The 20,593-nt window shown below is 42.3% G+C and overlaps 1 pseudogene; it reads right to left on the bottom strand.

Annotated features, from left to right (window-relative positions):
• Window positions 1-268: 268 nt before the first annotated feature.
• Window positions 269-19,987, bottom strand: LOC128098682 (general transcription factor 3C polypeptide 3-like; annotated as a pseudogene).
• Between the last annotated feature and the right edge of the window lie 606 nt (window positions 19,988-20,593).

Here is a 20,593-nt window from a genome sequence, read left to right on the forward strand (position 1 = left end):
CTGCTAACTGTAGCTAACTCTTGTGTTTGGTGTTGTCAACTATGGCATAGCTTTCCTAATCTGTGGACCCTTTCAACAGATGCCGTGTAACCACACAAAGCATAAAAAGAAGCAATAAAATTAACCATAAAATAAGCAATAAAATTATATAGAAATAAGACCTTGCTAGTTGGTCCAGTTTCTTTTTCTGTTTCTCTTTCTCCTCTGCACCTGTGCCGCTAAAGAGAAGAAAGCTTGCAGTCTCTCTCCCTGACTTCTTTTTTAAAAGTTAACTACAACCTTTATTCACTTCTGAGGTGCGTTCTTCAAAAGTTTCTCTTTCTAGGATAATTCCAGAAAATCTGTTATTACCTCCAAAGCTTTGTCACACTGCTTGTTGGAAATATATATTTCAGCTGCTATGCTAACATCTTCCTTGGAAACTACGCCCTTGTGTCTTGAGAAAGCTTCTTCAATTATGTTATAGCTGAAGTACTGCCATTGGCTTTATAGCAACCTTTTGCCGTATCTCTAGCCAGCTGCATAGAACGTTCTCCATCAGGTGGAGACAACAGATCTAAAATGCACCTATAACTCTCCATGGCCATTTTTTGATCATCCATCTTCTCATAAAGGCTTGATCTCCCCCACAGGTGTCAGTAGGTTCATATTTAAGACCTTCTGTATAGCAAAAAAAAATCCAGCATAGTATTAGCTTGTTCCAGAGACATTTCTGCCAGCCTAACCCATTCTTCTGTGTCACTAGGATTTAAATATGCAGCAATCGCCTCGAACTGCAATGATTTTTTCATGTCACCTTCATTCTCGTATACCACGGCAGGTGCAGAAAATGGTTCGAAAGTCAATGAGCTTGTCTTATGATTTCCATGTACATCAATATCATCTCTTCATGTTCTCTAACAAAGTGCCTATTGACTGCACCCATGAGACCTGTCAGGACTCTGGGAAGTTTACTCTGTCATCTTTTGTTTTTTGTTTTAAGGTTGAGAACCATCTCCAACACAAACATGACACCTGCAGTGGGTTGTTCAGGTGTTTTCTCCTCTTCTTTATCATGTCAGTCTCTCTGAGCATGGAAGCCAAGACTTTGTGAACTGACTTACTCCATCTGATGTTTCTCCTTCATTGGCATCTTTGTCCTGGGATTTGCTGGGTCACTTTCCATTGATGATGGAACTTCAGAAATATCTGGGTTTTCTTTGGGTGATGATTTTCCTTTTTCCTGAAGACTTTTCTTCTTCTGGACTTTTCTCTCTTTGTCTTTTGAACTCTCCAAAGGTGATTTTCCCTTCCGTGTAGTCCAATAAGTTCCAGGATGAACCCCGACATGTCTGCGGGCCCGAAGCTTGGCTGTATGGTGTGCTTTGATCTAGCAATGGTGAAATCTTTTGCTCCTCCCCTTGACATATTATAAAAAGCCCTTTTGAATAAACCTCTGGGTGGCTGGGTATTGATCCAGGGCCTTCCTGAAGCTATCCTGTGTCTCTGTCTTTCTTGTCATCTCTTTCTATCTTTCTACCTAATGTTCTCTCATTCCTCTTTCCTCAACCTAAGAACCCTTCGAAAGGTGGGAGCAGTTCGGAGCTGGACTCCCACAAAGAGATTCCATACCATGGTAACTTATATAAAGGAAACATTTAATTGAGGTGGCTTGATTACAGTTTCAGCAGTTCAGTCCATTATCATCCTGATGAGAAGCAGGCAGACATGGTGCTGGAGCTGAGAGTCCTACATCTTGGCTTGCAGGCAACAGGAAGTGGACTGACTGCCACACTGAATGAAGCTTGAGAAAAGAGACCTCAAAGCCCGCCCCCACAGTGACACACTTCCTCTAACAAGACCACACCTACACCAACAAAGCCACACCTCCTAATAGTGCCACTCCCTTTGGGGGCCATTTTCTTTCAAACCACTGTCACTATTATAATTTTGCGACTTCATGGGTACAGCTTCCCTGTCATATATAGAAGACACTGTCTCATAACAGATGTCTCAGCCCTCTAGCTCTTAAAATCCTGCTGCCTCCTGGTCGGTGATGTTCTCTGAGCCTGAGGCGATAACATTATGTTGTAGATGTATCAGTGTGGGTTGGACACCCACTGTTGGCTGTCCTCATCATTTTGACCAGTTGCGGATCTCTGTAGTTGTTATGTTGAAAAAGATTGGCTTCTTTGATGAGGGGTTAGAGCTATACTTATCTGCGGATGTAAGGATGAGAATTTAGAATGCAACTAGAAATCATATTAGCTTAAGGAAGTGGGAGTAGGTTCTACTCTAGAGTCCATGACCTCACTGGCTACAATGATAGCTAGCTGGCAGATTAATTTCTTTTTATTGATATAATAAGCAGCATGACCAAAAGCAACTTGAGGATAAGAGGGTTTATTTGGCTTACACATCTCAGTCACAATCAGTCCATTATGGAGAGAAGTCAGGGCAGGAATTTGAAGCAGGAACACAGAGACTGTGGAAAAATGCTGCTTAATGGCTTGCTCTCCCTGGTTTCTCAGCCTGCTTTCTTATGCAGCCCAGGACTACTTGCCCAGGAGTAGCACTGCCCTTGTGGCTAGGGCTTCCCACATCAATCATTAATCAAGAAAATGCCCCACAGGAATGCCATCAGGTCAATCTTATGAGAGTATTTTCTTAATTAAAGTTGTTTCTTTACTGATGACCCAGTTTGTGTCAAGTAGACAACAAATTAACCAGCACAACTGGTTTACAGTACCAGGCACAAATTCTCTCCCGTTAAGTGTGCCTGAAATCTAATTAGGCAACCGTTGGTTTACTCCAAGATTTAAGTACACTCTTGCACTCATAAGGATATCTTGAAGGCAGCATACACTTTGGACACAGTACATGGAGGAAGCAAGCTGATATTTAAGGCAAGTCTTTAAATTACACCTATCTGGCTCTCCATAAATATAGAATAGGTTGTTGGGAGCCTTTGCAGTAGAGTTTTTTTTCAGCTCCTTCCTTCCATCCAACTGTTGGGTGTGCTGTATCAACCTCCTTCTAGATCTCCCCTCTCTTCCCTTCCTAGCCTAGTTATGACTGTTCCAGTTTCTTCTACTTTGAGATCTCTTCTTCTTCTTCTACCTATCAGAGAGCACCTGTGGTATTTGTCTGTCTGTGTCTGTTTTATTTCATTTTAAACAATGTCCCCAGTGCCCTGTTTTGTTATAGATATATCATTTCTTTTTGTGGATGAATAATTTTCAACTATGCATATGGACCATGTTTTCCTTGTTCATTTAAATATTGATGGATACCCAGGTGACTCTGTATCTCAGCTCTTGTGAATAGATAAATTAGCAAATAATTCCTAATGACCAGTACAACCTAGTAATTGAATATACTCCCTATCATAATATGGTTTCTGTAAAATTTAATGAGTGGCAGGCTCTTTACAGTAAATAAAAGCTCTATCTACTGACACCGTGTCTCAAGAAGCTGAGTAGGGTGGCACATACTTTTAATCTCAGCACTCCAGAGGCAGAGGCAGGTGGATCTCTGAGAGTTCAAGGTTGGCCTGGTCTATGCTGAAAGTCCCTCTTTCATAATAAACAAACAAACAAACAAAAAACAAAAAGGAGGCAATGTGATAGAAAGAAAAGTATTAACCCATATATAACAAATAAATCCTTCTTCTAAATCAAATGTGCATTGTTTCAAAAACTATAAAGATGAAAAACAGGTATAAGTTAAAGATTAAATTACTCAAGTGTTAAAAAGTTAGATGTTATTATAGTAAAAATGTTGCAGATGATCAAACATTATTTTTTTTCTCCTAACATTTTATGAATTGTATTTTGAAGGTTTTGTAAGGTTTTATCTGTCTATCCTCTAACTAGGTTGAATTTGAACTAACCGAGTGGACAAATAGGTGAAGAACTGGGAGGAGTCTGCCAGCTTGCAGGGCACTTCCTGTGCAGAGAACCGTGAAAAGCTAAGTCCCGGTGCAGTTCCTAACACAAGACGGGGAAGAACAGTATAGAGTGAAGTGAGGCAAGATGATGAGACTATTGGACAGATAACGCTGAAGACTGGACCTTTTCCTGGGGGTGATCAGGGATGGGTAGGGAACTCTCCATAAAGAGTGATGGGGAGGTGGCTGCGTCAGAATGAGGCTGGGGATGGGGTGACTGCCTAAGCGCTGTTAGTGGTCCAGTGCGACAGGGAGCTGGGACATAGTTTAGGAAGTCCTGCTGGAGAAAACACGTACAAGTGTCACTCCTCGTCAGCAGCAGTTTAGCTTGGGACATATTCACATTAGTAGTACCCAAGCCACGGACAGCCTCTTCCTTGCTGAAACTAGTTCATCTTCTATTTTCACCGCCATGGTGGTGGGGCTGGGGAAGAGGCTGTTGGTCCACAGCTGGGCGTGGCTTGTGGTCACTAACAATTATGGCCCTTTCTGTTTGTCATGGCGATTAGCTGGCTCTCACCCTGGCTGTAGGCATCTGTAATGCAAGGATTTGGACTCAAATTGTAGGTAACTCGTATCTTACAGCTCCTGCCTGGACCCTCAGGAGTTGTCTGGAAATGGTGAGTCCTGTTGTTATAGGGAACCAGCTCTGCTGTAAATGGCCAGGAGGAAGAGACTCGGGCCCAGTGGAGAAAAGAAACTTACAGTCTTAGGGGTGACTAAGGGGCTCCTCAAAGTCTCATTTGGAAACTATTTTTGCCTTTCCACAAGCATAATGCACCAGGTTGTTGATCTAAAGTATATAGTGTGCATATATGGCAAATAGTGTGTATATTGCCTGTATATGTGCACATACATAAACACACACATATAAACACACACATATACAAAACCAGAAAGTCACTCTGCAGAGAATGAGGATAAAAATGTGGCTTATAGTTAATACTCTCTGTCATCCCTTGTCCTTGCTTTCTAAGAAAACAAAACCATTCTAGACTATTATTATTATTTTATTTCTATTGTGACAGGGTCTTTCTATGTAGCTCTTGATTGCTCTGGAACTCTGACTGGCCTCAAACTCACAGAGATCCTCTTGCTTCTGCCCTCCTGAGTGCTGGGATTAAAGTCATGTGTTTCTATGTCTGGCCCCACTAGATAATTTTATAAGGTATCTAAAACCTATACAATTTAACTTTTATGCCATATGTTATATTTGTATGACTTCGGGGAAATTTATGTAAATAATGTTTTAAGTATATAGAAAGAAGTTCTAATTATAGTTAGGTTAGTTACGCTATCTACATTCAGAGATGAAAGAAATCCTTTCTCTGTATTTAAGCTGAGTTACATGGAGCTGGTAAGAAAGGGTTTAAGTAGTCATTTGGCAAAGACTGAGAAATGTTGAAGCAAGGTGAAAGCTGTTCTCCTCTAGGTGGGCAGGAATGTCCAGGAAGCCATAGATGTGAAGATGGACATTACTGAAGTGGAGGTGTTAAGTTCATAAAGTGATGGAGAGCTCGAATTTTCTAAATGTTCCCCAGAGGACTCTTAAGTTTAGAGCAGTTAAATGACTTATCAAGATCACACTGCCAGTTAATTGCAAATACTGGATGGAAACTACTTCACTTGTCTCAAAATGCATTGCTTTCATATAGTAATACATTGTTGTGGAATAATTCTCTTGTACACTGTAAAGATTTGTCACTCGAATTGGTTTAATAAAACACTGGTCGGTAGCCAGGCAGGAAGTATAGGTGGGGTGACCAAACTAAGGATGATGGGAAGGAGAAGGGTAGATTCAGGAGTTGCCAGCAGATGCAGAGGGAGCAGGTAATGAATGTGTCATTCTAATAAAGGTATCACCACGTGGCAGAGCGTACATAAGGAACATGTAGACGAATTTCCAAATAGTCTTATTAAATAAGAAACACAGAGCCAAATACGGGGTGAAAGCCTTAGAGATCAGAGAAATAGGAATAGCCACCAATTAACCTTAGCTTACCACACCATTGTAGCTTTCTAAGAGAACTAGCTTCTTCCTGTCTAACCTGAGCCTTTATTGCCTTGCTGTTCTGCCTTCTCATTGGCTCTTAGCCCAGCCACCTCACTTCCTCATCACTGCCTGTCTGTACAGACCTCCAGGTCTCTATGGTTGATCCTGGGATTAAAGGCATGTGTCACCACGCTTGGTTGTGTCCTTGAACACACAGAGACTCTGCCTGCCATGTGATCAGAATAAGGGTGTGTGCTACCACTGCCTGACTTCTGTTTATAGATGGCTATCTATGTCCTCTGATCTCCAGGCAAACTTTATTTATTAACATACAAATAAAATATCACCACATTTCAGCACAAATAAAATATCACCACAGGAACATGGGTTAACTTAAAATGTAAGAGCTAGTTAGTAATAAACCTGAACTATTGGCAGAGCATTTACAATTAATATAAGCCTCAGAGTGGTCATTTGGGAACAGGTGGTCAGGACAGGAAATGTCCATTTACGTATGGCATTCTAACATGTGACCAAAATTTCCACATAAAACCTGATAAAGCTTAAAAAAGGATTCTAACACACAGGAACAGAGTCAAGCACAGATTCTTGGTAGCTGTGTTTTCTCCAGTGGGCTCTGTCAGCTGGCGGTGAGCAGAGGCACGGCTCCTTTAAGAGATGACTTTCTGGCTTGGTGCTAGTGGCAAAAATTAGGCAATGGCTCTGTTCAGAGGCCCTGCTGCCAAACATGTACATGGAGTTTGTGAGCAGCAATGGCAGGCTACTTGGTGGCAGCGTGGACCTAGAAACTGCCCAGATTTGGGGCAGTAAACATGGCTTTCAAAGCTGGCCATAAATGTGTCTTCACCATGAGACTAGACTTCAGGGAACCAAGTGGGAGGAACCAGCACCAGCACACCATGACTTAGGTTACCCAGTAGTTTTTTGTTCATGCAGACAGAAAAGGTTACAGGTGTGCAGTAAGGATAGATTCAGACAAAAAACAAAAACAGAAACAAAAAACCTCTAAACAGATTACACTGTATTTAAAAATATATGTAGGTTTGGGAGAGAAAAGAAAAAGGGTAGAGAAAGTCTTTCAAAAAGGATAGAGTAATAAAAAATATAATAGCCACATAAAGATGGAAAATACACAGAGAGCTTGGATTATGTATATTATTGTGTTGTCTTTAAAATTTTTGGCTGCTAAGAGACCTTGTATTATGAAAACTGCTATATTAAACCAACCTATATATTTTAAAATTATCTTGACCTCAAAATTTAAGTCAAAATACATGTTACTTTGGGGGAGAGGTTATGTTCTTGTTTCCACAGAAAATGAGAGGCTCTAGATTCATTCTGGGTTAAGAAAAATCAGGTTTGATCAAGGAAGATCCCCTGAAAAATCTGGCTAAACATAAACAAACCTAAAAGAACTATATGACACATGACGCATATTTTACCTGCTCAAAAATAAAACAAAAAAATTATCTTTGGCTGACTTGCGTACAATGCACAATCTATACTTGTACTAATACAAATATGTATATTACCTTCAAATGTTTATATATTTTCAGAACAAGGAGGGCAGACACCAATGAAAATGATGGCCCACGTGATCCAACATCCAGAACAACTTCCAGGCTGCTAACTGAGATGATCCAGCCTCACAGAATACTACACCCAAGTCTTAACAATTATCCTAAATTTTCTCAGGGTCTAAAAATTACAAGCACCCCAATCAACAGGAAGTAGTCTAGAGAATTATACCCACATTCCAAAAAGATGAGTTATGGATATTTATTATCATTTAAGTGGGGTTGGTTACAAATTGTTATTGATCATAGCAAAAAAAGTCTAAAAAAGAGTTAAATTCAGAGATCTCTTTCTAAAAGAAGAAAGGGGATATGATGTAGAAATGACAGTATAAAAGGGTAGATTAATGAATCTACTTTAATCCAAAAAACAACTATTAATCTTACATATTTTATATTTGTATGGATTTTGGTTTATTGATACAAATTTAAAGTTAATTTTGTTATATTGTATGTATATTTCTACTCTTGTTTAGGGTATTATGCTGATGTCACTCATTTAAAAATGCAATATATAATTAAGAAATACAGATTAATAGTCATCTATAATAGCAAACTTATAGTCATGTTAATTAGGTTTTTAAGGTAATACAGAGATATATTTCAGATAGATAGGCAATCTTCAAACATATCAAAGACCTGAAGAATATGGCATTTAAAATATTTTAAGAACTTAGACTTTTCTAGACAGCAAGATACACCTGCTCCTGGCAGCATCAATTACTTCAAAGAGTATTATGGGCATCAGAGAAACTCCATATGGGGTTTATTTTCTTTATGGTAAAAGGTAACAATGTGGGCAAAGAAACTGACCTTGCCTCAATTGCTGACAGTTACTGTCCAAACTGGACCATCAGGACACAAGAAAGGTGACTGCTGAACTTTGCCAAGACAAGGTTGGACAGTCCTTCAGAATTCCCTGCTTCACAGGAAAGTGTGTCAGATATACTAAGCCTGTAGGCCAGAGTTAGATGTCCCAGTATTACAGAGGAACTTTGGGTGACTGTCCAGGCAGCATGATGTCCCTGTCATTAGGTAACATTTCACCCTTCTGGAGTCTTTGATGGAGCTGAAGACTAGAGAGTTATAGTTTTCTTTAGTTATGATAAAAGATAAATTAAGTGCAAAACTTTGACCTCATAAAGATAACATAGATAATAGAATATTTACTCCAATTTTGCCAAATACAAATAGACTGTATATTGTAACTGTAATTCTTTCTTGATAACTGTTTTTATTGTATATAATCTTATTATGTTAAAGTCAAAACCTTCCTTTTTAATTAGACAAAAGGGGAAATGCTGTGGAATAATCCTCTTGTACACTGTAAAGATTTGTCACTCAAATTGGTTTAATAAAATGCTGATTGGCCAGTAGCCAGGCAGGAAGTATAGGCAGGGCAACCAAACTAAAGATGATGGGAAGGAGAAGAGCAGAGTCAGGAGTTGTCAACAGATGCAGAGGGAGTAGGAGATGAACATGCCATGCTAATAAAGGTACTGCTGTGTGGCAGAGTGTAGATAAGGAATATGGGTTAGCTTAAAATATAAGAGCTAGTTAGTAACAAGCCTGAGCTATTGGCAGAACATTTACAAATAATATAAGCCTCAGAGTGGTTATTTGGGAATAGGCAGTTGGGACAGGAAATGTCTGTTTACACTCCATGGTCTGTGATTAAATATGGGCTTGGTGACTTCAGGTGCTTAAGAGCTACACCAAGTAGGTCCAGAATAATAAGGGTGGCAAAATTATAAGAGGAAAATGGTGAAAAGACAAAAACAACTAAAATAATAGTTCTGAAGGCAATAGTATCGTTTTCTTCAGGCCCTAAGTGGGATTAAGCTCAGGTCATGGGATAAGAATTCAGCTTTAATTTAGGTCTGGTATCCTGACCTGTAATCCCAGTTACTCAGGAGGCTAAGGCAAGAGGGTTGCAAATTCAAGGCCTTCCTGGGCTACAGAAAGAGTTCAAGGCTAGCTTGGGAAACTTGCAGTACTCTGTCTAAAAATAAGAAGGAAAAAAGAGAGGCTAGGGATGTAGCTTAGTGTTTGAGTGTTTGACCAGCATGCATGGGCCCAGTGTTCAATTTCCAGTATTGAAAAAAAATGTAGCTTTAAGAAAAAGCTTTAGGGGCTGGTCTGATGGTTCAGGGGGCTAAGGGGCTTGTTTCCAAGCCCGGCAAGAAAGAAGAAAACCAGCTCCTGCAAGTTGTTCTCTGACCTACACACACACAGACACACACACAATCACAGTCACATTCATACACACATACACACTCACACAATACAACACTCACACACTCATACACACACTCATATGCACAATTACATTCACATACACACTCACACACACTTATACACACAATCACATTCACACACTCACACACATACACTCATACACATACACTCACACACTCATACATAGTCATACACTAACACACTCATATGCGCAATTGCATTCACATACACAGTCACACACATACACAATACACAATCTCACATATACCACCACCGCCGCCGCCACCACCACCGCCACCACCACCACCACCACCAAGTGTGAAAAGGTCCAATTAAGAAGCTTCTCTGGCAGGAGAACCTAGGCCATTGTTGGTAATTATATTGCCCTTCTAATCACCAGGGAAGAAGATGAAACTTGTTCTGCCTGTACAATAGACAAGGACTAGAAGGAAGCCAGATAACAGCCAGAACTGGCTATAAAAGGATTAGAAGCACTTGAAGCTCACCAAACGGTAAGAGCAGATAACACCCATCTGCAGGTTCCAAAGGTGTGAGCTGGGGCTGTTGGACCGACCTTGCAGCCTGCAGTCTGAAGGCTGAGGAAGGACTGAGCCACAGGTGTCAACGGTCTGAAGGACTTTGGTTAAACCAAACAAAACCCAAACATTTTCTAAACATCGTTGTTCTGAACAACTGACTACTGACTCAGGACTTCTCTGACAGGCATGAGAGCAAGCATGCCAAGGACCTGTGAGTCACAGAACTTCAGGGAAGTGCTCTAAAGAAGAAAAAACATAGATAAGGAGTAGTTCCTCCACGCAGGCATCATGGTGGATTTGTTCGTTTCTAGGCATCTGCTTGTCATTATTGTCTAGGTTCTTTTGGAGAAGGGTTTGTGCTTGAGCCGGGATTTTGATTCAGTCACTTCCGGGGTTTGTCCATTTCTCATACTCCACAAATCTATGGCAGGGGCTTCCCTGCTCATTGCCCACTTCATCAAGGTTGATCTGAAGAAGAAGTGTAGACAAAGGATCCACTTCATCAAGGTTGATCTGAAGAAGAAGTGTAGACAAAGGATCCACTTCATCAAGGTTGATCTGAAGAAGAAGTGTAGAGAAAGGAGGTAATTTGACCTGCAGTGGTGAGTGCGTGCTTGACCTTACAGGAAATGACATGCCATACAGTTTCTCAGAAAGTTAGTGAGAGCTCAGGAGAAGGTTGCCTGACTTGGCCTTAAACATTGTGTAGATAGCATAATAGTGTCCTCATTTTGGCATTCAAGACCCTCATCAGTCTCCTCTTGCTCACATGTTTCAGCAATCTGTATTTGGAATTATAGCAAATGTAGAAAACCATTTAAAATCTGTAAAATGTTCACTACATTCTAGGAAGTGATCAGGATTTTCTTCCTTATTGCATTTGATATTCACAAAACTTAACATACCCTTATTTTATAGAGGTAACATAAGAACCTGAAGGAAGGGATTTAGACAGTGTGCTTCAAGTGACAGGCCGGTAGGAGAAGGATATTAATTTCTGGCCCTCTGACATGGGACTGTGCACTTCCTTTCTGGAAAGTGTTTTTCTACAACTCTTTAGAATGTGATCAAATTCCTCTTGATCATCACCAGGCTTACTGACACCATGTTGATCAGAAGCCATTGATCACAGTTCCTCAGATCCCAGGTGGGGAACAATGGTGTCAGTGGACAAATGGCCAACAAGTTAATGTTGATTTATGGCAGAGGTGATCATTTTGTTCATTGATTACTTGCAGGGGGTTGACTGTCACAGGTGAGAAATATATGTATTTGGTATCTAATAGGGTTCACAGAGAATTTGCTATTCTAAGTATGTTCCAAATATTTCATGAGACTAAAAAATCATGTGCTGTTGATCTGAGATTAAAATGTAATCGTCCAGTAAGGTCCCACAGACCCCCAAACACTATAGGCCATTGCCATTGCTCTTGGTTACTCTCCAGAACTTTTTGGTAAGGCCCTATTGCTGAAGACACCACACTGGAATCATAAGACACAGAGAAATCAAGCTAGAAGCTTCATTCTGGCTAGATTTCATAGTGCTAAAAGGAGCTATGAATGCTACCAGAGGCTACAAGGAATCACTAGTCTTACTCAGCTGTGACCCCTGCAAGCTACATGCCTGGCAAGACATGCCCACTGGTGTAGTAGTGGCATGAATCCCATAGGAGTAACTGATCAGTTTCTGATTGGATTTAGGCCCATTCTAAAAGTTGAAACTCATATCTGGCACCATTTTTGGGGACCAAGAACTTGTGGCTAAACAGATTATGGGCCCTAGAGGAGAACCTATTACTATTACTTAGCTAAATGGACATCTATTAAACTAATTCTTTTTTTTTTAATTTATTTTAATTTATTTTGCAATACAATTCAGTTCTACATATCAGCCACGGATTCCCTTGTTCTCCCCCCTCCCGTCCCCCTCACCTTCCCCCAACCCCCCCCCCATTCCCATCTCCTCCAGGGCAAAGCCTTCCCCACAGACTGAGGTCAACCTGGTAGACTCAGTCCAGGTAGGTCTAGTCCCCTCCTCCCAGGCCGAGCCAAACAATCCTGCATAGGCCCCAGGTTTCAAACAGCCAACTCATGCAATGAGCACAAGATCTGGTCCTACTGCCTGGATGCCTCCCAAACAGATCAAGCCAATCAACTGTCTCACCCATTCGGAGGGCCTGATCCAGTGGGGACCCCTCAGCCATTGGTTCATAGTTCATGTGTTTCCATTCATTTGGCTATTTGTCCCTGTGCTTTATCTAACCTTGGTCTCAACAATTCTCGCTCATATAAACCCTCCTCATTCTCGCTAATTGGACTCCCAGAGATCCACCCGGGGCCTAGTCATGGATCTCTGCATCCAGATCCCTCAGTAGTTGGATGAGGTTTCTAGCACAACAATTAGGGTGTTTGGCCATCCCATCACCAGAGTAGGTCAGTTCGGGCTGTCTCTCGACCATTGCCAGCAGTCTGTTGTGTGGGTATCTTTGTGGATTTCTGTGGGCCTCGCTAGCACTTTGCTTCTTCCTATTCTCATGTGGTCTTCATTTACCATGGTCTCCTATTCCTTGTTCTCCCTCTCTGTTGTTGATCCAGCTGGGATCTCCCGCTCCCCCAAGCTCTCTTTCCCTCGACCCTCGCCTTTCATCACCCCCACTCATGTCCAGGCTGTTCATGTAGATCTCATTCCATTTCTCCGTCATTGGGCGATCCCCGTGTCTTTCTTGGGGTCCTGTTTTCCAGGTAGCCTCCCTGGTGATGTGAGTAGCAGACAAGTCATCCTTGTTTCATGTCTAGTATCCTGCTATGAGTGAGTACATACCATGTTTGTATTTCTGAGTCTGGGTTACCTCACTCAGGATGATTTTTTTCTAGATCCATCCATTTGTCTGCAAACCTCATGATGCCATTGTTTTTCTCTGCTGAGTAGTATTCCATTGTGTATATGTACCATATTTTGTTTATCCATTCTTCAGTTGAAGGGCATCTGGGTTGTTTCCATGTTCTGGCTATTACAAACAATGCTGATATGAACATAGCTGAACAAGTGCTCTTATGGTGTGGTTGAGCATTTCTTGGGTATATGCCCAAGAGTGATATAACTGGATCTTGGGGGAGATTGATTCCCAATTTTCTAAGAAAGCGCCATATTGATTTCCAAAGTGGTTGTACAAGCTTGCATTCCCACCAGCAGTGGAGGAGAGTTCCCCAAGCTCCACATCCTCTCCAGCATAAGGTGTCTTCAGTGTTTTTGATCTTAGCCATTCTGACAGGCGTAAGGTGGTATCTCAGAGTTGTTTTGATTTGCATTTCCCTGATGATTAGGGATGTTGAGCAATTCCTTAAATGTCTTTCGGCTATTTGAGTTTCCTCTGTTGAGAATTCTCTGTTTAGTTCTATAGCCCATTTCTTAATTGGACTGTTGGGCATTTTGATGTCTAATTTCTTGAATTCCTTATATATTCTGGATATCAGTCCTCTGTCAGATGTGGGGTTGGTGAAGATCTTTTCCCATTCTGTAGGCTGTCGCTTTGCTTTGTTGACCGTATCCTTTGCTCTACAAAAGCTTCTCAGTTTCAAGAGGTCCCATTGATTGATTGTTTCTCTCAGAGTCTGTGCTACTGGTGTTCTATTTAGGAAGTAGTCTCCTATGCCAATGCGTTCAAGACTACTTCCTACTTTCTCTTCTAGCAGGTTCAGAGTAGCTGGATTTATGTTGAGGTCCTTGATCTACTTGGACTTAAGTTTTGTGCACGGTGATAGATATGGATCTATTTGCAGCCTTCTACATGTTGATATCCAGTTTTGCCAGCACCATTTGTTGAAGATGCTTTCTTTTTTCCATTGTGCACTTTTGGCTTCTTTGTCAAAAATTATATGTTCATAGGTGTGCGGATTAATGTCAGGGTCTTCAATTCGATTCCATTGGTCCACATGTCGGTTTTTATGCCAGTACTAAGCTGTTTTTATTACTGTAGCTCTACAGTAGAGCTTGAAGTCAGGGATCGTGATGCCTCCAGAAGTCGTGTTATTGTACAGGATTCCTTTGGCTATCCTGGGTTTTTTGTTTTTCCATATGAAGTTGAGTATTATTCTTTCCAGGTCTGTGAAGAATTGTGTTGGTATTTTGATGGGGATTGCATTGAATCTGTAGATTGCTTTTGGTAAGATTGCCATTTTTACTATGTTAGTCCTGCCTATCCATGAGCATGGGAGATCTTTCCATTTTCTGACATCTTCTTCAATTTCTTTTTTCAGGGACTTAAAGTTCTTGTCATATAGGTCCTTCACTTGCTTGGTTAGTGTTACCCCAAGGTATTTTATGTCATTTGTGGCTATAGTAAAGGGTGATGTATCTCTGATTTCCTTCTCCGCTTCTTTGTCCATTGTATATAGGAGGGCTACTGATTTTTTTGAGTTGATCTTGTATTCTGCTATGTTGCTGAAGGTGTTTATAAGCTGTATCAGTTCCTTGGTGGAATCTTTGGGGTCGCTCAAGTATACTATCATGTCATCTGCAAATAGGGAAAGCTTGACTTCTTCCTTTCCAATTTGTATCCCCTTAATCTCCTTATGTTGTCTTATTGCTCTGGCTAGAACTTCAAGTACTATATTGAATAAGTATGGGGAGAGTGGACAGCCTTGCCTCGTTCCTGATTTTAGTGGAATTGCTTTGAGTTTCTCTCCATTTAATTTGATGTTGGCTGTTGGCTTGCTGTAAATTGCCTTTATTATGTTTAGGTATGTTCCCTGTATTCCTGATCGCTCCAAGACCTTTATGATGAAGGGGTGTTGGATTTTGTCAAATGCCTTTTCTGCATCCAGTGAGATGATCATATGTTTTTTTTCTTTGAGTTTGTTTATATGGTGTATTACATTGACGTATTTCGTATGTTGAACCACCCTTGCATCCCTGGAATGAATCCTACTTGATCATGGTGGATAATTGTTTTGATGTGTTCTTGGAGTCTGTTTGCCAGTATTTTATTGAGTATTTTTGCATCAATGTTCATGAGGGAGATCGGTCTGTAGTTCTCTTTCTTTGTTGTATCCATGTTTGGTTTAGGAATTAGGGTAATTGTAGCCTCGTAGAAGGAGTTTGGTAATGTTCCTTCTGTTTCTATTGTGTGGAACAATTTAGAGAGTATTGGTATTAACTCTTCTTTGAAGATCTGGTAGAATTCTGCGCTGAAACCATCTGGTCCTGGGCTTTTTTTGGTTGGGAGACTTTCAATGACTGTTTCTATTTCGTTAGGGGTTATTGGACTATTTAAATAGTTTATCTGGTCTTGATTTAACTTAGGTATGTGGTACCTATCCAGAAAGTTATCCATTTCTTTTAGGTTTTCCAGTTTTGTCGAATAGAGGTTTTTGAAGTATGACCTGATGATTCTCTGGATTTCCTCAATGTCTGTTGTTATGTCCCCCTTTTCATTTCTGATTTTGTTGATTTGGATGCTCTCTCTCTGTCTTTTGGTTAGTTTGGATAAGAGCTTGTCTATCTTGTTGATTTTCTCAAAGAACCAACTCTTTGTTTCATTAATTTTTTGTATTGTTCTCTTTGTTTCTATTTTATTGATTTCAGCTCTCACTTTGATAATTTCCTGGCATCTATTTTTCCTGGGAGACTGTGCTTCTTCTTGTTCTAGAGCTTTCAGGTATGCTGTTAAGTCTCTAGTGTGAGATTTCTCCAACTTATTTATGTGGGCATTTAGTGCTATGAATTTCCCTCTTAGTACTGCTTTCATAGTGTCCCATAAATTTGGATATGTGGTGTCTTCATTTTCATTGATCTCTAGTAAGTATTTAATTTCTTTCTTTATTTCTTCCTTAACCCATTGGTGATTCAGTTGGGTATTATTCAGTTTCCATGAGATTGCAGGTTTTCTGTAGTTTTTGTTGTTGTTGAAATCCAACTTTAGACCATGGTGGTCTGATAGAACACAGGAGGTTATTCCAATTGTTTTGTATCTGTTGAGATTTGTTTTGTGGCCAAGTATGTGGTCAATTTTAGAGAAGGTTCCATGGGGTGCTGAGAAGAAGGTATATTCTTTTTTGTTAGGATGGAATGTTCTGTAGATATCGATTAAGTCCATTTGAGTCATGACATCAGTTAAGTCCTTTATTTCTCTGTTAAGTTTCAATTTGGGAGATCTGTCCAGTGGTGAAAGTGGGGTGTTGAGGTCTCCCACTATTAATGTGTGGGGTTTTATATGTGATTTAAGCTTTAGTAATGTTTCTTTTACATATGTGGGTCCCCTTGTGTTTGGGGCATAAATATTCAGAATTGAGACTTCATCTTGGTGGATCTTTCCTGTGATGAGTATGTAATGCCCTTCTTGATCTCTTTTGATTGATTTTAGTTTGAAGTCTATTTTGCTGGATATCAGGATGGCTACACCCGCTTGTTTCTTGAGACCGTTTGATTGGAAAGTCTTTTCCCAGCCTTTTATTTTTAGGTAGTGTCTATCTTTGAATTTGAGATGTGTTTCTTGTATGCAGCAGAAAGATGGGTCCTGCTTTCGTATCCATTCTGTAAGCCTATGTCTTTTTATAGGTGAATTAAGTCCATTGATATTGAGGGAAATTAATGACCAGTGATTGTTCATTCCTGTTATTTTTTGGTGGTGATGTGTGGGTACTTCTATACGTTGGGGTTTACTGCTGTGGCTTTATCTGTTGCCTGTGTTTTCGAGGGGTGTATCTGACTTCCTTAGGGTTGGAATTTTCCTTCTAGTGCTTTCTGTAGGGCTGGGTTTGTGGATAAGTATTGTTTAAATCTGGCTTTGTCATGGAATGTCTTGTTCACTCCATCTATGGTGATTGAAAGTTTTGCTGGGTATATTAGTCTAGGCTGACATCCATGGTCTCTTAGTGTCTGCATTACATCTGTCCAGGTTCTTCTGGCTTTCAAAGTCTCCATTGAGAAATCTGGGTGTTATTCTGATGGGTTTGCCTTTATATATCACTTGGTCTTTTTCCTTTGCTGCTCTTAATATTCTTTCTTTATTCTGTACGTTTAGTTGTTTAACTATTATGTGGCGAGGGGACTTTTTTTGGGGGGTCTAGTCTGTTTGGTGTTCTATAAGCTTCTTGTATCTTCATAGGCATTTCCTTATTTAAGTTGGGAAAGTTTTCTTCTATGATCTTGTTGAATATATTTTCTGTGCCCTTGAGTTGGTATTCTTCTCCTTCTTCGACCCCCTATTATTCTTAGGTTTGGTCTTTTCATGGTGTCCCAAATTTCTTGGACATTTTGGTTCATGACTTTGTTGGCTTTAGTGTTTTCTTTGACTGATGAATGTATTTCTTCTACTGTATCTTCAACGCTAGAGATCCTCTCTTCCATCTCTTGCATTCTGTTGATTATACTTGCATCTGAAGTTCCCAATCATTTTCTCAGATTTTCTATTTCCAGCATTCCCTCTGTTTGTGTCTTCTTCATTTTTTCTATTTCCCTTTTTCAGGTCTTGGACTGTTTCCTTCATTTGTTTCATTGATTTTTCTTGATTTTCTCTCAGTACTTTATTGTTTTCTTCCAGGACTTTATTGATTTCTTCTAATTTGTTTGCCCTTTCCTCTAGTTGTTTACAGCGTTCTTCACATTTTTTTGTCTTTTCCTCTACACAAGCCTCTAGCTTTCTTCATGATGTCATTCATAAGGCTGTTTTCTTCTGCTTCTTCCAATTTCTGATGTTCAGGTCTAGGTGTTGGAGGAGGGCTAGGGCCTGGTGATGCTGTATTGCTATTCATTTTGTTGTATATGTTTCTGCCTTGACGTCTGCCCATCTCCTTGTGGTTCGTTCTTGGCCTTATCCGCACACTTGGTTCAGACAGACCAGTGTTCCAAAAGGGAAGTCCGGAGCAAGATGGGAGCTGGGGGCCGGCCTCTAAGTCTCAGGAAGAGGCTTGGGGCTCAGGCGGATGGGCGTGGGGTCAGGGCGTGGAGACTGCAGGGTCTGCCAGGGGGTCTTGGAGAAGGGGATCCTTCCCGGTGGGGGCTAGCAGGGAACCTGCCAGGTGACCAGAACCTGGGGCCAAGTTGGGCAGGTCTTCCCTGGAGTGGCTGGTGCCCAGGGATGGGGTCTGGGGCAAGGAAGGGCACTCACCAGTGTTCCAAAAGGGAAGTCCGGAGCAAGATGGGAGCTGGGGCCCGGCCTCTAAGTCTCAGGAAGAGGCTTGGGGCTCAGGCAGGATGGGCGTGGGGGCAGGGCGTGGAGACTGCAGGGTCTGCCAGGGATCTTGGAGAAGGGGATCCTTCCCGGTGGGGCTAGCAGGGAACCTGCCAGGTGGCCAGAACCTGGGGCCAAGTTGGGCAGGTCTTCCCTGGAGTGGCTGGTGCCCAGGGATGGGGTCTGGGACAAGGAAGGGCACTCACCAGTGTTCCAAAAGGAAAGTCTTGGGCAAGATGGGAGCTGGGGGCCGGCCTTTAAGTCTCAGGTAGAGGCTTGGGGCTCAGGCGGATGGGCGTGGGGGCAGGGCGTGGAGACTGCAGGGTCTGCCAGGGGTCTTGGAGAAGGGGATCCTTCCCGGTGGGGCTAGCAGGGAACCTGCCCGGTGGCCAGAACCTGGGGCCAAGTTGGGCAGGTCTTCCCTGGAGTGGCTGGTGCCCAGGGATGGGGTCTGGGGCAAGCTAATTCTTTTTTATATATAACATAATTCTTTATTGATTCTTTGGGAATTTCACATCTGCACCTGAATCCCATTCACCTCCCAGTCTCTCCGTATCCACCCCCTCACCCCTGTAGCATCTCCCAAAACAAAATTAATGTAAAACAAAACAAACCCACCTCACTCCTCTGTCTTTCCAACACCTCTTCGTTCATTCTAGTGGCATTGGGAGCTGTGATGTGCCACACAGTATACCGTTTTGTCCAATCAGCCCGCCCATAAAATGTTCATTGCGGTGAGTCATTGGTCTGGTTCAAGGCCTCTGGCACACTATCATCACTGGACACTTACCTGACCTCCTCTTGGATATCTTGCTGTTGCCCCGAGTCATAGAGATCCTGGGGCTATTGTTCTAGTCCCTACATGCAGTTCGGGAGGTCATAGTTGTGGTAGATGTTAGGGTGGGCCAACCCAGGATGTGGGTCTGGGTGGTAATTGAGCTGGTTGGTCTGGGCCACTGGGACTGCCCCTCTCAGATAAGGGGCAGAGCCAGCTCTTCTAGGCCCATGCCATCAGAGCCAGCTCTCCCATGCCCACTGTGAGAGTTGGGGCCATTTCTCCCGAGTGCCAGGCCAGTTCTCCCATGGTAGGGTGGAGTGGGGACTAGGTCTTCTGCTGTAGTGTTCAGCAAGGGGCAGGGCCAGCCATCCCAGGGCCAGTGACAGGCAGGGGTTAGTGCAGCACGGCCCTCAGATTTCAACATGCATGCTTCCTATGATCCCCTGCGGTAACACAGGCCAAGGATATCATCACAGACCCCGGCTGCAGCAGGAACATGAACCCAGACATGGCTCTCAGCAGCAGCTAGAGCCTGGATGTTACCACGGCCCTGGTGGCAGCACAGGCCACCCAGATCAGTATGGCCCCAGCGACAGCAAGGTCTCAGGTGGCCATCCAGACCCTGGGCATTCCCACAGCCTCCAGTGTTAACAGGAGCCATGAACATCAACTCAGACCTTGGCTGCTGCTGTGCCACAGATCCAGACATGACCTTAGGCAGCAGCCCTGGTCTGGATGACACCATGGCCCCAGATGACAACACAGATCACTCAGATTGGAGTGGTCCTGGCGGTGGCATGGCTTTTGGGTGCCAACATGTCTACAAGTTATGGCCTAGACCCTGGGCATCCATCACGGGCCATGAACAGTAACACAGATCCAAGCTGCGGTTAGGACTACAGACCCAGACATTGTCCTCATCAGTGGCCTGGACTGGGATGTCACAATGGCCTCAGGTGGCAGTTGCAGGCTACTCAGATGTCCAGGTGCTGGGTATTTGCACAGCCTTTGGTGGTATCAGGAGCCACTGATATTAACCCAGACCCTGGCTACAGGAGGGCCAATGACCCAGACATGGCCCTAGACCACAATCCAAGCTCTGATGTCACCATGGCTCCTGGTAACAGTACATGCCATCTAAATTAGCCTGGCCTGAGCAGTGGTGTGGCCCTCAGACATCAACATGAACTCAGTCATCTGCACAGCCTTCAGTGGTTAGTGAAGCCATGGACATCAACACCAACCATGGCTGCTACAGGGCCACAGACCCAGACATAGCCCCTGGCAGCAGCTTGGGCCTGGATTCCATCATGTCCCCAGGTGGCAGCACAGTTGACCAAGATCAACACGG

This window comes from Peromyscus californicus, unplaced genomic scaffold, assembly GCF_007827085.1.
Source record: "Peromyscus californicus insignis strain IS unplaced genomic scaffold, ASM782708v3 Scaffold_6__1_contigs__length_162567912, whole genome shotgun sequence".
Lineage (NCBI taxonomy): Eukaryota > Metazoa > Chordata > Mammalia > Rodentia > Cricetidae > Peromyscus > Peromyscus californicus.